The 17,547-nt window shown below is 43.7% G+C and overlaps 11 non-coding genes across 11 annotated transcripts; all 11 read left to right on the top strand.

The window, feature by feature from the left end:
• Nucleotides 1–512: 512 nt before the first annotated feature.
• LOC127139697 (5S ribosomal RNA) lies at nucleotides 513–631 on the top strand. The gene has a single exon (XR_007810033.1). It is a non-coding gene; the product is annotated as a 5S ribosomal RNA (ribosomal RNA).
• A 494-nt stretch (nucleotides 632–1,125) lies between these two features.
• On the top strand, nucleotides 1,126–1,243 carry LOC127139703 (5S ribosomal RNA). The gene has a single exon (XR_007810039.1). It is a non-coding gene; the product is annotated as a 5S ribosomal RNA (ribosomal RNA).
• A 495-nt stretch (nucleotides 1,244–1,738) lies between these two features.
• Nucleotides 1,739–1,856, top strand: LOC127139701 (5S ribosomal RNA). The gene has a single exon (XR_007810037.1). It is a non-coding gene; the product is annotated as a 5S ribosomal RNA (ribosomal RNA).
• Nucleotides 1,857–2,340: 484 nt separating this feature from the next.
• On the top strand, nucleotides 2,341–2,459 carry LOC127139696 (5S ribosomal RNA). Its single transcript, XR_007810032.1, has one exon. It is a non-coding gene; the product is annotated as a 5S ribosomal RNA (ribosomal RNA).
• Nucleotides 2,460–2,954: 495 nt separating this feature from the next.
• On the top strand, nucleotides 2,955–3,073 carry LOC127139695 (5S ribosomal RNA). The gene has a single exon (XR_007810031.1). It is a non-coding gene; the product is annotated as a 5S ribosomal RNA (ribosomal RNA).
• Nucleotides 3,074–3,568: 495 nt separating this feature from the next.
• On the top strand, nucleotides 3,569–3,688 carry LOC127139698 (5S ribosomal RNA). The gene has a single exon (XR_007810034.1). It is a non-coding gene; the product is annotated as a 5S ribosomal RNA (ribosomal RNA).
• Nucleotides 3,689–4,185: 497 nt separating this feature from the next.
• On the top strand, nucleotides 4,186–4,304 carry LOC127139694 (5S ribosomal RNA). Its single transcript, XR_007810030.1, has one exon. It is a non-coding gene; the product is annotated as a 5S ribosomal RNA (ribosomal RNA).
• A 493-nt stretch (nucleotides 4,305–4,797) lies between these two features.
• LOC127139693 (5S ribosomal RNA) lies at nucleotides 4,798–4,916 on the top strand. The gene has a single exon (XR_007810029.1). It is a non-coding gene; the product is annotated as a 5S ribosomal RNA (ribosomal RNA).
• A 497-nt stretch (nucleotides 4,917–5,413) lies between these two features.
• LOC127139700 (5S ribosomal RNA) lies at nucleotides 5,414–5,531 on the top strand. Its single transcript, XR_007810036.1, has one exon. It is a non-coding gene; the product is annotated as a 5S ribosomal RNA (ribosomal RNA).
• A 6,573-nt stretch (nucleotides 5,532–12,104) lies between these two features.
• On the top strand, nucleotides 12,105–12,223 carry LOC127139692 (5S ribosomal RNA). The gene has a single exon (XR_007810028.1). It is a non-coding gene; the product is annotated as a 5S ribosomal RNA (ribosomal RNA).
• Nucleotides 12,224–12,718: 495 nt separating this feature from the next.
• LOC127139699 (5S ribosomal RNA) lies at nucleotides 12,719–12,837 on the top strand. Its single transcript, XR_007810035.1, has one exon. It is a non-coding gene; the product is annotated as a 5S ribosomal RNA (ribosomal RNA).
• The last annotated feature ends 4,710 nt before the right edge of the window (nucleotides 12,838–17,547 follow it).

The following is a 17,547-nucleotide window of genomic DNA, read 5'->3' as shown; positions in this document are numbered from 1 at the left end:
ATACCAGGTGCCGTAAGCTTTTTGTCCCCATCTTTTCCTGCCTATCTTACAGCAGCAGAATGCCGCTTCCTCTGTAGTTGAGACAGGGCACGCCAAACTACTTTTATTTTGCAGCCTGTATTTCACGCTCTGTTTTGCACTTCTGTTTTATGTCACGTCGCTTTCGGCAATCGGGTATTAGGCGCTGGAAAGTCACCTCTGTAAAGTCTGCACTGCTGCCGAATGAATGAGCGCAGTCTGGGTTTTGGGCACAATGACCCAATACGTCGTCCACAAGGACGTGTGGCTCACCGATGTACGTTTTGAGCAATTTCGGACGAAAATGGACTTGGAACAGAGCCAAATGTTTGATCAGGCCATACGGAAAATTCTTGTTGGGTGGAGTAGTTATTTCTTAGTTTTGCTGTTGACTGTTAGAGAAAATCCCATTATTGTTGATTGCTATGTGAAATAACAGATCTGCCAGTGTTATTTTGGCACGTATAAAGGGTCTGTCTTCAGCAGCCGCTGTGGCTTACGGCCACACCACCCTGAGCGCGCCCGATCTCGTCTGATCTCGGAAGCTAAGCAGGGTCGGGCCTGGTTAGTACTTGGATGGGAGACCGCCTGGGAATACCAGGTGCCGTAAGCTTTTTGTCCCCATCTTTTCCTGCCTATCTTACAGCAGCAGAATGCCGCTTCCTCTGTAGTTGAGACAGGGCACGCCCAAACTACTTTTATTTTGCAGCCTGTATTTCACGCTCTTTTGCACTTCTGTTTTTATGTCACGTCGCTTTCGGCAATCGGGTATTAGGCGCTGGAAAGTCACCTCTGTAAAGTCTGCACTGCTGCCGAATGAATGAGCGCAGTCTGGGTTTTGGGCACAATGACCCAATACGTCGTCCACAAGGACGTGTGGCTCACCGATGTACGTTTTGAGCAATTTCGGACGAAAATGGACTTGGAACAGAGCCAAATGTTTGATCAGGCCATACGGAAAATTCTTGTTGGGTGGAGTAGTTATTTCTTAGTTTTGCTGTTGACTGTTAGAGAAAATCCCCATTATTGTTGATTGCTATGTGAAATAACAGATCTGCCAGTGTTATTTTGGCACGTATAAAGGGTCTGTCTTCAGCAGCCGCTGTGGCTTACGGCCACACCACCCTGAGCGCGCCCGATCTCGTCTGATCTCGGAAGCTAAGCAGGGTCGGGCCTGGTTAGTACTTGGATGGGAGACGCCTGGGAATACCAGGTGCCGTAAGCTTTTTGTCCCCATCTTTTCCTGCCTATCTTACAGCAGCAGAATGCCGCTTCCTCTGTAGTTGAGACAGGGCACGCCCAAACTACTTTTATTTTGCAGCCTGTATTTCACGCTCTGTTTTGCACTTCTGTTTTATGTCACGTCGCTTTCGGCAATCGGGTATTAGGCGCTGGAAAGTCACCTCTGTAAAGTCTGCACTGCTGCCGAATGAATGAGCGCAGTCTGGGTTTTGGGCACAATGACCCAATACGTCGTCCACAAGGACGTGTGGCTCACCGATGTACGTTTTGAGCAATTTCGGACGAAAATGGACTTGGAACAGAGCCAAATGTTTGATCAGGCCATACGGAAAATTCTTGTTGGGTGGAGTAGTTATTTCTTAGTTTTGCTGTTGACTGTTAGAGAAAATCCCCATTATTGTTGATTGCTATGTGAAATAACAGATCTGCCAGTGTTATTTTGGCACGTATAAAGGGTCTGTCTTCAGCAGCCGCTGTGGCTTACGGCCACACCACCCTGAGCGCGCCGATCTCGTCTGATCTCGGAAGCTAAGCAGGGTCGGGCCTGGTTAGTACTTGGATGGGAGACCGCCTGGGAATACCAGGTGCCGTAAGCTTTTTGTCCCCATCTTTTCCTGCCTATCTTACAGCAGCAGAATGCCGCTTCCTCTGTAGTTGAGACAGGGCACGCCAAACTACTTTTATTTGCAGCCTGTATTTCACGCTCTGTTTTGCACTTCTGTTTTATGTCACGTCGCTTTCGGCAATCGGGTATTAGGCGCTGGAAAGTCACCTCTGTAAAGTCTGCACTGCTGCCGAATGAATGAGCGCAGTCTGGGCACAATGACCCAATACGTCGTCCACAAGGACGTGTGGCTCACCGATGTACGTTTTGAGCAATTTCGGACGAAAATGGACTTGGAACAGAGCCAAATGTTTGATCAGGCCATACGGAAAATTCTTGTTGGGTGGAGTAGTTATTTCTTAGTTTTGCTGTTGACTGTTAGAGAAAATCCCCATTATTGTTGATTGCTATGTGAAATAACAGATCTGCCAGTGTTATTTTGGCACGTAAAGGGTCTGTCTTCAGCAGCCGCTGTGGCTTACGGCCACACCACCCTGAGCGCGCCCGATCTCGTCTGATCTCGGAAGCTAAGCAGGGTCGGGCCTGGTTAGTACTTGGATGGGAGACCGCCTGGGAATACCAGGTGCCGTAAGCTTTTTGTCCCCATCTTTTCCTGCCTATCTTACAGCAGCAGAATGCCGCTTCCTCTGTAGTTGAGACAGGGCACGCCAAAACTACTTTTATTTTGCAGCCTGTATTTCACGCTCTGTTTTGCACTTCTGTTTTATGTCACGTCGCTTTCGGCAATCGGGTATTAGGCGCTGGAAAGTCACCTCTGTAAAGTCTGCACTGCTGCCGAATGAATGAGCGCAGTCTGGGTTTTGGGCACAATGACCCAATACGTCGTCCACAAGGACGTGTGGCTCACCGATGTACGTTTTGAGCAATTTCGGACGAAAATGGACTTGGAACAGAGCCAAATGTTTGATCAGGCCATACGGAAAATTCTTGTTGGGTGGAGTAGTTATTTCTTAGTTTTGCTGTTGACTGTTAGAGAAAATCCCCATTATTGTTGATTGCTATGTGAAATAACAGATCTGCCAGTGTTATTTTGGCACGTATAAAGGGTCTGTCTTCAGCAGCCGCTGTGGCTTACGGCCACACCACCCTGAGCGCGCCCGATCTCGTCTGATCTCGGAAGCTAAGCAGGGTCGGGCCTGGTTAGTACTTGGATGGGAGACCGCCTGGGAATACCAGGTGCCGTAAGCTTTTTGTCCCCATCTTTTCCTGCCTATCTTACAGCAGCAGAATGCCGCTTCCTCTGTAGTTGAGACAGGGCACGCCAAAACTACTTTTATTTTGCAGCCTGTATTTCACGCTCTGTTTTGCACTTCTGTTTTATGTCACGTCGCTTTCGGCAATCGGGTATTAGGCGCTGGAAAGTCACCTCTGTAAAGTCTGCACTGCTGCCGAATGAATGAGCGCAGTCTGGGTTTTGGGCACAATGACCCAATACGTCGTCCACAAGGACGTGTGGCTCACCGATGTACGTTTTGAGCAATTTCGGACGAAAATGGACTTGGAACAGAGCCAAATGTTTGATCAGGCCATACGGAAAATTCTTGTTGGGTGGAGTAGTTATTTCTTAGTTTTGCTGTTGACTGTTAGAGAAAATCCCCATTATTGTTGATTGCTATGTGAAATAACAGATCTGCCAGTGTTATTTTGGCACGTATAAAGGGTCTGTCTTCAGCAGCCGCTGTGGCTTACGGCCACACCACCCTGAGCGCGCCCGATCTCGTCTGATCTCGGAAGCTAAGCAGGGTCGGGCCCTGGTTAGTACTTGGATGGGAGACCGCCTGGGAATACCAGGTGCCGTAAGCTTTTTGTCCCCATCTTTTCCTGCCTATCTTACAGCAGCAGAATGCCGCTTCCTCTGTAGTTGAGACAGGGCACGCCCAAACTACTTTTATTTTGCAGCCTGTATTTCACGCTCTGTTTTGCACTTCTGTTTTATGTCACGTCGCTTTCGGCAATCGGGTATTAGGCGCTGGAAAGTCATCCTCTGTAAAGTCTGCACTGCTGCCGAATGAATGAGCGCAGTCTGGGTTTTGGGCACAATGACCCAATACGTCGTCCACAAGGACGTGTGGCTCACCGATGTACGTTTTGAGCAATTTCGGACGAAAATGGACTTGGAACAGAGCCAAATGTTTTGATCAGGCCATACGGAAAATTCTTGTTGGGTGGAGTAGTTATTTCTTAGTTTTGCTGTTGACTGTTAGAGAAAATCCCCATTATTGTTGATTGCTATGTGAAATAACAGATCTGCCAGTGTTATTTTGGCACGTATAAAGGGTCTGTCTTCAGCAGCCGCTGTGGCTTACGGCCACACCACCCTGAGCGCGCCCGATCTCGTCTGATCTCGGAAGCTAAGCAGGGTCGGGCCTGGTTAGTACTTGGATGGGAGACCGCCTGGGAATACCAGGTGCCGTAAGCTTTTTGTCCCCATCTTTTCCTGCCTATCTTACAGCAGCAGAATGCGCTTCCTCTGTAGTTGAGACAGGGCACGCCCAAACTACTTTTATTTTGCAGCCTGTATTTCACGCTCTGTTTTGCACTTCTGTTTTATGTCACGTCGCTTTCGGCAATCGGGTATTAGGCGCTGGAAAGTCACCTCTGTAAAGTCTGCACTGCTGCCGAATGAATGAGCGCAGTCTGGGTTTTGGGCACAATGACCCAATACGTCGTCCACAAGGACGTGTGGCTCACCGATGTACGTTTGAGCAATTTCGGACGAAAATGGACTTGGAACAGAGCCAAATGTTTGATCAGGCCATACGGAAAATTCTTGTTGGGTGGAGTAGTTATTTCTTAGTTTTGCTGTTGACTGTTAGAGAAAATCCCCATTATTGTTGATTGCTATGTGAAATAACAGATCTGCCAGTGTTATTTTGGCACGTATAAAGGGTCTGTCTTCAGCAGCCGCTGTGGCTTACGGCCACACCACCCTGAGCGCGCCCGATCTCGTCTGATCTCGGAAGCTAAGCAGGGTCGGGCCTGGTTAGTACTTGGATGGGAGACCGCCTGGGAATACCAGGTGCCGTAAGCTTTTTTGTCCCCATCTTTTCCTGCCTATCTTACAGCAGCAGAATGCCGCTTCCTCTGTAGTTGAGACAGGGCACGCCCAAACTACTTTTATTTTGCAGCCTGTATTTCACGCTCTGTTTTGCACTTCTGTTTTATGTCACGTCGCTTTCGGCAATCGGGGTATTAGGCGCTGGAAAGTCACCTCTGTAAAGTCTGCACTGCTGCCGAATGAATGAGCGCAGTCTGGGTTTTGGGCACAATGACCCAATACGTCGTCCACAAGGACGTGTGGCTCACCGATGTACGTTTTGAGCAATTTCGGACGAAAATGGACTTGGAACAGAGCCAAATGTTTGATCAGGCCATACGGAAAATTCTTGTTGGGTGGAGTAGTTATTTCTTAGTTTTGCTGTTGACTGTTAGAGAAAATCCCCATTATTGTTGATTGCTATGTGAAATAACAGATCTGTCAGTGTTATTTTGGCACGTATAAAGGGTCTGTCTTCAGCAGCCGCTGTGGCTTACGGCCACACCACCCTGAGCGCGCCGATCTCGTCTGATCTCGGAAGCTAAGCAGGGTCGGGCCTGGTTAGTACTTGGATGGGAGACCGCCTGGGAATACCAGGTGCCGTAAGCTTTTTGTCCCCATCTTTTCCTGCCTATCTTACAGCAGCAGAATGCCGCTTCCTCTGTAGTTGAGACAGGGCACGCCAAAACTACTTTTATTTTGCAGCCTGTATTTCACGCTCTGTTTTGCACTTCTGTTTTATGTCACGTCGCTTTCGGCAATCGGGTATTAGGCGCTGGAAAGTCACCTCTGTAAAGTCTGCACTGCTGCCGAATGAATGAGCGCAGTCTGGGTTTTGGGCACAATGACCCAATACGTCGTCCACAAGGACGTGTGGCTCACCGATGTACGTTTTGAGCAATTTCGGACGAAAATGGACTTGGAACAGAGCCAAATGTTTGATCAGGCCATACGGAAAATTCTTGTTGGGTGGAGTAGTTATTTCTTAGTTTTGCTGTTGACTGTTAGAGAAAATCCCCATTATTGTTGATTGCTATGTGAAATAACAGATCTGCCAGTGTTATTTTGGCACGTATAAAGGGTCTGTCTTCAGCAGCCGCTGTGGCTTACGGCCACACCACCCTGAGCGCGCCTACAGGTGAAGCAGTGCAGTGTGGGAGCTTGTGAAAATAGCTTGTGAGGTTTTTTGGTTTTTTTGGTTTAATAGAACTATATCTGGCTTTTTGCTTTTTTTTCTTTTTTTACTGAGAGTGTCATCCCCAGACAGCGGCTGCTGTTTGGGGAATTTCCCCTTTAAGTTTCGTTTTTACGGCATGACGATGGAGAAGAGACCGGAGAGAGAGACGAGACATGTGGACGGTGGAGACAAAGGAGGAAGAATCTATGAGAGACAGCTGACTTTATTAGCAGAGATCGATGGGGAGGACAATATAACAATGATGGAGCTGCTGAGAAAAGTAAAAGAAGAGTGTGGTGAAGTAATCGGCTGTAGATTCAAGTCACTGAAGTCTTATGAATTAACAATGAAGGACGCACGAGGAAAAGAAAAGCTGATGGATGGACTTAAGATTAAAGACAGCCGGATAATGGGAAAGGAGCTAGGAAACGACGAGTTGGTCGTTTCTTTTATTAATTTGCCGACGTATATTGAAGACGAGGAGATTTTGGAGAAACTGAAAGAGTGGGGAGTGAAGGCGATCTCCCCGATTAAGCGGCGGATGTGGCCGGGAACATCAATTGCCGATGGGACAAGATTTATGAAAGTGAAATTCACTGAGACTGTTAAATCACTGCCGTACTCAACAAAGTTTGAGACAGTTGGGGGTTCTGAGCATTTCAGGGTCATTCATGATCGGCAAATAAAAGTGTGCCGACTCTGCATCCGACCGGGGCATGTAGTGAGAGACTGCCCGACGTTTAAATGTTTCAAATGTGGGAACCAAGGACACTATGCCCGAGAATGTGTGGTGACGGAGAGATGCCAGGATTGCAGAGAGAAAGTGACTCTGTGTATATGTGGGGCATCGGCTGCTTTCAGAGGAGAGATTCCCTACTCTGACATCTCGTCTAGCAGAGGGGACCTGGTGGAGGAGGTGGAAGATCCGACGGGGGAGAGGGAGGAGGAGTTGGCGGAGGCGGCGGATGAGCTGACGGAAGAGAGGGAGGAGGTGGAGATCGGTGGCGGGCGAATCTGGTCGCTGGAAGCGGAGGAGTTGGACAGCAGTCTCGAAGATGCTGGCTCGAGGATAACTGCGGTCAGCGAGGACGCAGGAGATGAGAGAGATCGATTAGGTGAGAAAACTGGAGGAGGAGGGGCGTGTGTTGTAGACGAGAGAGACGGCCATGTGCGCTCTTCTCAGCTGAGCGCAGGCAGTACGGAGACGGACGTGAATCTGAGAAGTAGCGGAGAAGAGATGGATATCAGTGAGGACATGATAAGGCAATTGAAAAGGAAGAAGAAAGGGAAAGAGAAGATGAACGTGAAAAAATGAAAGGTATGAATGAAGCTCTGCAGTTATTTCTTTTTTTGTTGTTTCTTTGCATTATGAGCGCTCCAATTAAAATCTCTTCATTTAACTGTAACGGACTTAGAGACATTCGGAAAGCAGAGCAGGTTTTTGCTGGGCTAGACTCAGACATTTTATGTTTACAAGAAACTCATTGGAGCGATGAGCTTATGGACAGAATGAAGGTGATGTGGAGGGGGGATCTCTTTGTGAATCATGGGGGGCAGAGGGAATGTGGAGTGGCAATTTTGACCAAAGAAGGAATTGTGGACAATGTTAAACAAATATTTAAGGATACTAAGGGCAGATTATTAGTTATTGAATTTGAACTGCAAAGTCTTCTGTTTCGTTTGGTAAATGTCTATGCACCTAATATTGAAACAGAGAGAAAAACGTTTTTTGGGAAAATGAAGGGTTTAGTTAAAGGGAACTGTATTTTAGTTGGTGATTTTAATGTATGGTGTACGAGGCTTGATGCATGTAATGTTGCAATATTCAAGAACGATGCATCGAGAACAGTACTTAATAACATCCTGCTGACTGATGATTTGGTTGACGTATGGAGAGAGGATAATCCATATAAAAGAAAATTTTCCAGAAGGCAAATGGTGTTGGGCAGCTTGAAACAAAGTAGGATTGATTTATGTTTAGTTAAAAGAAATGTTGTAAGTTTGGTAGGAAGGATAAGTTATAAGTTTATAGGTTTAAGTGATCATGCCGCCGTGTCCTTTCTCTTGGGTGAAAAAAGGGGTGGGAAGGGAGGTGGATTATGGTGTTTAAATGCTTCTCTGTTGGAGGAGCCGAAATATAAAAAATGTATTACCGATTGTATAAAGTTTGAAAAAGGAAGTCCGCTGTACGAGGGGAACATCTGTGACTGGTGGGAAATGGTTAAAACTAAATTAAAGAAAATAAGTATCAGATATGCTAAGAGGAGGAGTTTTAGGAAGAAACAAAAGGAGAAAGAGATGACTGATAACTTAGAGAGAGAGGAAGAGAGATTAGAGAGAGATCCAAATTTAGATAGGTCTAAACTGTTGCAACTGCAAAGCGAATTGGAAAATTTGGAAAAAGAAAAATGCATGGGAGCAATTATAAGGAGCAAGGCTAAGTATGTGGTGGAGGGGGAGAAATCTACAAAGTTTTTTCTAAACCTGGAGAAAAAGAAACAAAGGGGAAATTTTATTGCTGAATTGGAAAATGAAAAAGGTGAGAAAATAAGTGACCTGGTGGGTATTCTTGAGGAGGTTCAAAAGTTTTATATGAAGTTATTTGATAAAGAAAGTATTAATGAAGAATGTGTAGATAGATTGTTGAGTGCTGTAGATGTTCAACTGTCTGATGATGATAAACAGATCTGTGACGCTGACATTACAGTAGAAGAAATAAAAGTGGCGATTGATCAAGCAAAAAAATACAAAAGCCCAGGATCAGACGGGTTAACAAATGAATTCTATAAAACCTTTGCGGATAGTTTGGTGCCAATATTGGCGAAACTATATGGGCATATGGAGGAAAGGAAGGTGGTGCCAGAGTCCATAACGAAAGGCATAATCACAATTTTATATAAGAACAAGGGAAATGCACACAAACTGGAGAACTACAGACCACTAAGTTTATTAAATGGTGATTATAAAATATTGGCTAAAGTCTTTGCCAACAGAATTAAGAGGGTGGTAGGAAGTATTATCTCAAATACACAAGGATACAGCATACCGGAGAGAGACATAACAGATACTATTTGTTCTGTTAGGGATGTGGTGGGGCATATGAATAAAGAAGATGAGGGGGGAGTTCTTTTAAGTGTGGATTTAAATAAAGCCTTTGACAGAGTGGAACATGACTACTTATGGCAAACAATGTATAAATTTGGGTTCGGTGAAAGACTGGTGTCATGGTTAAAACTGCTCTATGATAATGCAAAAAGTTGCGTCAAAGTGAATGGGGTGCTTACAGAAGTATTTGCTTTGAGGAGATCTATAAGACAGGGGTGCCCTCTGTCTGCTATACTGTATAGTATTTCCGCGGAGCCGTTTGCGGCCTTTGTTAAGAAAGATACAAGAATAAGCAGTGTCGATATTCCTTTTGGTAAAAAAAGTTTAATATATCAGTATGCGGATGATACAAGTATTACTGTAAAAGATTTGGAGAGTGTGAATTATGTGTTGGAAGATTTAAGACTGTATGAGAAGGCATCGGGAGCTAAGATTAATGTAGAAAAGTCGGAAATAATGTTCTTTGGTAAAGTAAATAAAGAGAAGGTTGGGGTGCCGTTTAAAGTTAGGGATGATTTTATAAAGATTTTAGGAATAAATATAGGAACTAAGGAAAAGGAAGCCAGGGATGAGACCTGGACAGGTGTTTTGAATAAGATCAAAAATACATTAAATTACTGGAAGCTAAGACAGCTAAAATTGAAGGGCAAGGTGATAGTGGTAAATACTTTGTTATTGTCAAAAATAAATTATGTTTTAGGTGTTTTAGATTTGCCGGATTGGGTTTTTAAAGATTTGAATAACATGATAAGCAACTTTATATGGGGAGGGAAAAATGTAAGAATTGCTATGAAAACACTGATTGGTAAGGTGAAGAGCGGTGGGCTAAATCTGCTAGATATAAAAGCAAAAAAAAGTGCAATAAGAATCAAAATGGTACAGAAATTCTTGTATGGGGAAATAGAGTATGGTTGGAAAGTGTTTTTTAAGCAGTTTTTATTTGATAGTGGAGGATGCGGGCAGGCGGGGATCTTTATGTGTTTAACAAAGGGATGTGTGGATAAATTGCCATTGTTTTATAAGGAGGTGTTTGGAGATTGGGCGGGGTTCTTACAGAAAAAAGTGGTGTATGATTGTAAGGATATGAATCAAGTTATTCAGCAGCCTATATTTCTCAATCCCAAAGTAATCGACAAGGGGACCATGTTGCAAAATGAAAAGTTTGTTCTGGCTGGGATAAGACAGTTTAAAGACATTGCATATGAGTATGTACCGGGCTTATTACCAGCGAGAGCCATATATGATTGTGTAATGGAGTGGGATGAGGATGTTAAAAGGGCTGCTGTGGACAATATGTATGATAAAATCAAAAGAAGCATGCCTGTTAACTGGATGAAAATCATTGACAAGCAAACAGTTAGGCTAGAAAGGTGCAACATGCCTGAGTTCTTTGTCAATTGTGGCGGGATGAGGAAGAATTTTAATGGTATAAAGCTGAAGGTGATTTATGAGGCAATGTTGGAGAAGGAATTTAAAACACCTGCGGCGGAGGAAATGTGGAGGATATATATGTCGGACATGGATGTTAAAAAAATATGGGTAAATTTAAATGTGAGATATAATAGTCCAGAATGTGAAGATCTGGATTTTAAAATCAGACACAATAGAATATATACTAATGTGGTCCTGCATCAAGTGAATAAGGAGGTAAAAAGGGAGTGTGATGTTTGTGGTTTGGAACCTGAAAATTTGTTGCACTTGTTTTTAAAATGTATAGAGGTGAGAGAATTTCACAAAAAATTAGAGGTATGGGTGAGAAAGAATTGGAAGATGGGGATTTTGGATGGGAGGGATTGGAGGTGCATCTTTTTGTTTGGGCTGGAAAAAAAGAAGAGTGGTTTTAAAACAAATCTAGTTAACATAATGTTAAGTTTAGCGAGATATGCAATTTGGTGTCGAAGGAATTATGCACATTTTGAAAAAAAGAAACTGGATGCATGGAAGTTGTTTGTAGTACATGTTAGGAGATATGTGCTTATGATGGCTAATTATTTGGATGAGGATATATTTAAAGAGTGGTTTATAGATGAAAGTATGGTGATTGGGAAGGATGATACTGGAAAGTTGGTGATGTCTTTTTAGGATTCTTTTTGGTTGTATATGTTGCTTTTTATTGTTTTTTATGTTCTGACTTTGTGCTTTTTGTCTTTGTTATTATTTGTGGATTTAGTTGTTGTATATACACCTGCGTATATGTCTTGTGTACTTATTTTTTGGGGTTTTTGGGAAGTGTATGTTGATTTGAGCAAAGTGTGTGTATATGTGTATATGTGATAAACTTTTGATAATAAAAAAAAAAAAAAAAAAAGCGCGCCCGATCTCGTCTGATCTCGGAAGCTAAGCAGGGTCGGGCCTGGTTAGTACTTGGATGGGAGACCGCCTGGGAATACCAGGTGCCGTAAGCTTTTTGTCCCCATCTTTTCCTGCCTATCTTACAGCAGCAGAATGCCGCTTCCTCTGTAGTTGAGACAGGGCACGCCCAAACTACTTTTATTTTGCAGCCTGTATTTCACGCTCTGTTTTGCACTTCTGTTTTATGTCACGTCGCTTTCGGCAATCGGGTATTAGGCGCTGGAAAGTCACCTCTGTAAAGTCTGCACTGCTGCCGAATGAATGAGCGCAGTCTGGGTTTTGGGCACAATGACCCAATACGTCGTCCACAAGGACGTGTGGCTCACCGATGTACGTTTTGAGCAATTTCGGACGAAAATGGACTTGGAACAGAGCCAAATGTTTGATCAGGCCATACGGAAAATTCTTGTTGGGTGGAGTAGTTATTTCTTAGTTTTGCTGTTGACTGTTAGAGAAAATCCCCATTATTGTTGATTGCTATGTGAAATAACAGATCTGCCAGTGTTATTTTGGCACGTATAAAGGGTCTGTCTTCAGCAGCCGCTGTGGCTTACGGCCACACCACCCTGAGCGCGCCCGATCTCGTCTGATCTCGGAAGCTAAGCAGGGTCGGGCCTGGTTAGTACTTGGATGGGAGACCGCCTGGGAATACCAGGTGCCGTAAGCTTTTTGTCCCCATCTTTTCCTGCCTATCTTACAGCAGCAGAATGCCGCTTCCTCTGTAGTTGAGACAGGGCACGCCCAAACTACTTTTATTTTGCAGCCTGTATTTCACGCTCTGTTTTGCACTTCTGTTTTATGTCACGTCGCTTTCGGCAATCGGGTATTAGGCGCTGGAAAGTCACCTCTGTAAAGTCTGCACTGCTGCCGAATGAATGAGCGCAGTCTGGGTTTTGGGCACAATGACCCAATACGTCGTCCACAAGGACGTGTGGCTCACCGATGTACGTTTTGAGCAATTTCGGACGAAAATGGACTTGGAACAGAGCCAAATGTTTGATCAGGCCATACGGAAAATTCTTGTTGGGTGGAGTAGTTATTTCTTAGTTTTGCTGTTGACTGTTAGAGAAAATCCCCATTATTGTTGATTGCTATGTGAAATAACAGATCTGCCAGTGTTATTTTGGCACGTATAAAGGGTCTGTCTTCAGCAGCCGCTGTGGCTTACGGCCACACCACCCTGAGCGCGCCCGATCTCGTCTGATCTCGGAAGCTAAGCAGGGTCCGGCCTGGTTAGTACTTGGATGGGAGACCGCCTGGGAATACCAGGTGCCGTAAGCTTTTTGTCCCCATCTTTTCCTGCCTATCTTACAGCAGCAGAATGCCACTTCCTCTGTAGTTGAGACAGGGCACGCCCAAACTACTTTTATTTTGCAGCCTGTATTTCACGCTCTGTTTTGCACTTCTGTTTTATGTCACGTCGCTTTCGGCAATCGGGTATTAGGCGCTGGAAAGTCACCTCTGTAAAGTCTGCACTGCTGCCGAATGAATGAGCGCAGTCTGGGTTTTGGGCACAATGACCCAATACGTCGTCCACAAGGACGTGTGGCTCACCGATGTACGTTTTGAGCAATTTCGGACGAAAATGGACTTGGAACAGAGCCAAATGTTTGATCAGGCCATACGGAAAATTCTTGTTGGGTGGAGTAGTTATTTCTTAGTTTTGCTGTTGACTGTTAGAGAAAATCCCCATTATTGTTGATTGCTATGTGAAATAACAGATCTGCCAGTGTTATTTTGGCACGTATAAAGGGTCTGTCTTCAGCAGCCGCTGTGGCTTACGGCCACACCACCCTGAGCAGCAGAGGGAGCAGGTTGTGTGTGAGACAAGCTGAGAGAAGTGTAAACTTTGACTTTCCTTTTTGCTTTCAAATTTCCCGAGAGAGATAGGTGGAGAAAGTATTTTGTTTTTTTTTCTAAGAGGTGAGCATATTCCCCAGACAGCGGCCGCTGTTTGGGGAAAAATCAAAGAAAAATATACGGACGGAAATCATGGCTAAGGAAAACGGAACGGCAAATGGAGGACGGCATGCGGTTGAAGGAGACAAAGAAAAAATAACTTATGAGAGGAGATTGACGGTGACGGCGGAGATAGACGGAGAAGATGAGGTGACGATGATGGAGCTGTTAAAGGCGGTGAAAGAGCAGTGCGGTGATGTGATCGGCTGCAGATTTAAGACAATGAAACTTTATGAACTAACAATGAGAAATGAAAGTGGAAAAAACAAATTGATGGACGGCTTCAAAATCAAGAACAGTCTGGTAATTGGGAAGGAAATAGGAAATGATGTGATGGTGGTTTCATTCATCAATTTACCTACATATGTGGAGGATGAAGCCATATTGGGAAAATTAAATGACTGTGAGAGCAATCGCAATTAAAGAAGATGTGCGGGACGTCAATACTGATGCACAGATCATGAAGTGAAATTCACCGAAGATGTTAAGTCCTGCCTTATTCAGCCAAATTTGAGACAGCGGGAGGAACAGAACACTTCCGTGTTATTCACGACAGGCAAGTAAAAGTTTGCCGGTTGTGTATACAGCCCGGACACGTGGTGCGAGATTGTCCGACATTTAAATGTTTTAAATGTGGAAATCAGGGGCATTATGCTCGCGAATGTGCGGGGACGGAGAGATGCAGTGACTGTGGGGAGAAGAGGGCTTTGTGTGTGTGTGGAGCATCGGCGGCGTTCAGGGGAGAGGCGCCGTATTCGGATATTTCATCCAGTCGAGAGGAGATGGCGGAGGTGGAGGGAGAACTGATGGTGGAGGGGGAGGAGGAGGAGGAGGAGGAGTTGGTGGAGGTGGAGGAGGACCAGAGGACGGAGGAGGCGGGGGTCGGCGGAGGGCGGATCTGGTCGCTGGAAACGGAGGAGCTGGACAACAGTCGGGAGGATGCGGGCACAGAGATTGTCGCGGTCAGCGCGGCTGCTGAGAGTGAGAGAGGTCAAGGAGGAGAGGTGACTGGAGAAGGAGGGGGGAGCGCGGGAGATGAGAGGACAGGAGGAGTGCGTTCCGCTGTGTTGGCTGAGGGCGGAACGGAGACGGAGGTGGGCTGGGGAAGCAGCGGAGAGGAGATGGACATAAGTGAAGAAATAATAAAACAGTTGAAGAGGAAGAAGAAAGGAACAGAAAGGATGAATGTGAAGAAATGAGAGGTATGAGGAAAGCTCTGCTGTTTTTTTTTTCTTTTAGTTTTTCAAGGTATTATGAGTGCACAAATTAAAATTTCCTCGTTAAACTGTAATGGCCTCAGAGACAAAAGGAAAGCAGAGCAGGTTTTCGTTGCACTCAATACAGACATTATTTGTCTACAAGAAACTCATTGGACTGAGGAAATTATGGATAGTATAAAGAGACTTTGGAAGGGAGTTTTTTTTGTAAATCATGGGGGACAGAGGGAATGTGGGGTGGCTATCTTGGTTAAAGAAGGGTGTATAGAAAATGTGAAGGAAATTTATAAGGATAACAAAGGGAGAATTTTGGTTATTGATTTTGAATTACAAAATGTTTTATTTCGTTTAGTAAATATCTATGCACCAAATGTGGAAACACAAAGGAAAGGTTTTTTTGCAAGGATGTCGGGTTTTGTTAAGGGGAACTGTATGATAGTCGGGGATTTCAATGTATGGTGCACGAGATTAGACGCGTGCAGTGTTGGGTCTTTTAAAAATGACACATCGAGAATAGCGCTACATAATATTATGTTAAAGGAGGATTTAATTGATGTATGGAGGGAGGAGAATCCCTATAAAAGGAGTTTCTCTAGAAGACAAATGGTCTTAGGAAAACTAAAGCAAAGCAGAATTGATTTATGTTTGGTTAGAAGATGTGTGGGGATTTATGTGACGAATTTAAAATATAATTTTCTGGGGTTGAGTGATCATGCAGCGCTAATTTTTCAGTTGGGGGAAAGGGGAGGGAGGGGGGGAGGGGTATGGTGTTTGAATGCGTGTTTGTTAGAGGAAGTAGAATATAAAAAAAAGGTTGTAGATTGTATAGTGCGGGAAAAAGAAAATCCATTGAGTTAAATACATGTGCATGGTGGGAGAAGGTAAAAAGTAAAATAAGGCAACTAAGCACGAGATATGCGAAACTGAGGAATTTTCTGAGGAAAAAAAAGAAATTAGAATTGAGGGAGGAGTTGGAGGAGGAGGAAGGAAGAGCTGACGTGGACACGGAGAGGGTGTTAAAGCTGCAGGGTAAATTGGAAAACTTGGAGAAAGAGAAGATCATGGGTGCAATAATAAGGAGCAGGGCTAAATATGTGGTGGAGGGAGAAAAGTGTACGAAATTTTTCTTGAACCTGGAAGGAAAGAGACAAAGGAAAAATTTTATTTGGGAGTTAGAAAAAGACACAGGAGAAAAAATAAGCGATTATGTAAGCATTTTAGAGGAGGTGCAAACCTATTATGAGAGTTTGTTTAAAAAGGAAGGAATAAATAAGGAGTTAGTGGATAAGGTTCTGGGCACGGTGGGGGTGGAGCTGACGGAGGAGGACAGGGAAATGTGTGATAAGGAGATAACTATTGAAGAAATTCGAGAGGCAATAAATCAAGCAAAAAAATACAAAAGTCCAGGTTCAGATGGGCTAACAAATGAATTTTATAAGACCTTTATTGACGTATTGGCTCCAATACTTATGAAACTCTTCGTTTGCATGGAAGAGAGACAAGAGGTGCCTGATTCTATGGCGACGGGGATTATCACATTACTATATAAGAATAGAGGAAACAAAAATAAATTGGAAAATTATAGACCATTAAGTTTGTTAAATTGTGATTATAAAATTCTAACAAAAATCTTTGCAAATAGAATAAAGGTGGTTGCAGGTAGTATCATTTCGGACACTCAGGGGTACAGTATACCGGGGAGGGATATAGCGGACACTATTTGCTCTATTAGGGATGTGGTAGGGCAAATGAACAGGGAGAAGGAGGGAGGGGTGCTATTAAGTGTGGATTTAAATAAGGCATTCGACAGAGTTGAACATGATTATTTGTGGAGGACATTGGGAAAATTTGGGTTTGGGGATAGGATAATTGCTTGGCTAAAATTGTTATATAGTCAAGCTAAAGGAAGGGTGAAGATTAATGGTACATTAACTGAAGGTTTTAAATTGGGAAGATCTATCAGACAGGGATGTCCTTTGTCTGCTATATTATATAGCATTTCTGCAGAGCCATTGGCAACACTGGTGAAGCAAGACGGGAGGATTTTAGCAGTGGATATTCCATTTGGTAAGAAAAGTTTAATTTATCAGTTTGCAGATGACACTAATTTTACTGTAAAAAATGCAGAGAGCGTTGATTTTATCATGGAGGATTTGAAAATTTATGGGGGGGCATCGGGTGCGAAAATAAATATTGACAAAACTGAAATAATGTTTTTTGGGGAGGAGAGGAACAAAAAATGGAATATCCCGTTTAGGATAAAGGATGATTTTATTAAGATTCTGGGGGTTAATTTAGGACCAAAAGAAAAGGAGGCAAGGGATGAAACGTGGACGGGGGTGTTAAACAAAATCAGAAATACGTTAAATTTTTGGAAGCTAAGACAGCTGAAACTGAAGGGGAAAGTGTTAGTGGTTAATGTGTTGCTGTTATCAAAAATAAATTATGTTTTAGGGGTCTTAGATATGCCGATTTGGGTTTTAAACGAATTGAAAAATTTAGTTAACAGTTTTATTTGGAGTGGGAGGGGTGTAAGGATTGCAACAAAAACTTTGATTGGTAATAGAGAGAGGGGTGGTTTAAAGTTAATGGATATCGAGGTAAGAAAGAATGCGATGAGAGTCAAAATGGTACAAAAATTTTTATATGGGAATTTGGAATATGGATGGAAAATGTTTTTTAAACAGTTTCTATACAACTGTGGAGGGATTGGGGATGAAGGAATTTTCATGTGTTTAAAAAAAGGATGTTTGGACAAAATACCTGTATTTTATCAAGAGGTTTTTGGAGTGTGGGAGGTGTTTTTAAGGAAAAA

This window comes from Lates calcarifer, unplaced genomic scaffold (assembly GCF_001640805.2).
Source record: "Lates calcarifer isolate ASB-BC8 unplaced genomic scaffold, TLL_Latcal_v3 _unitig_2089_quiver_1921, whole genome shotgun sequence".
NCBI lineage: Eukaryota > Metazoa > Chordata > Actinopteri > Centropomidae > Lates > Lates calcarifer.
This window is presented reverse-complemented; position numbering and strand designations above follow the sequence as displayed.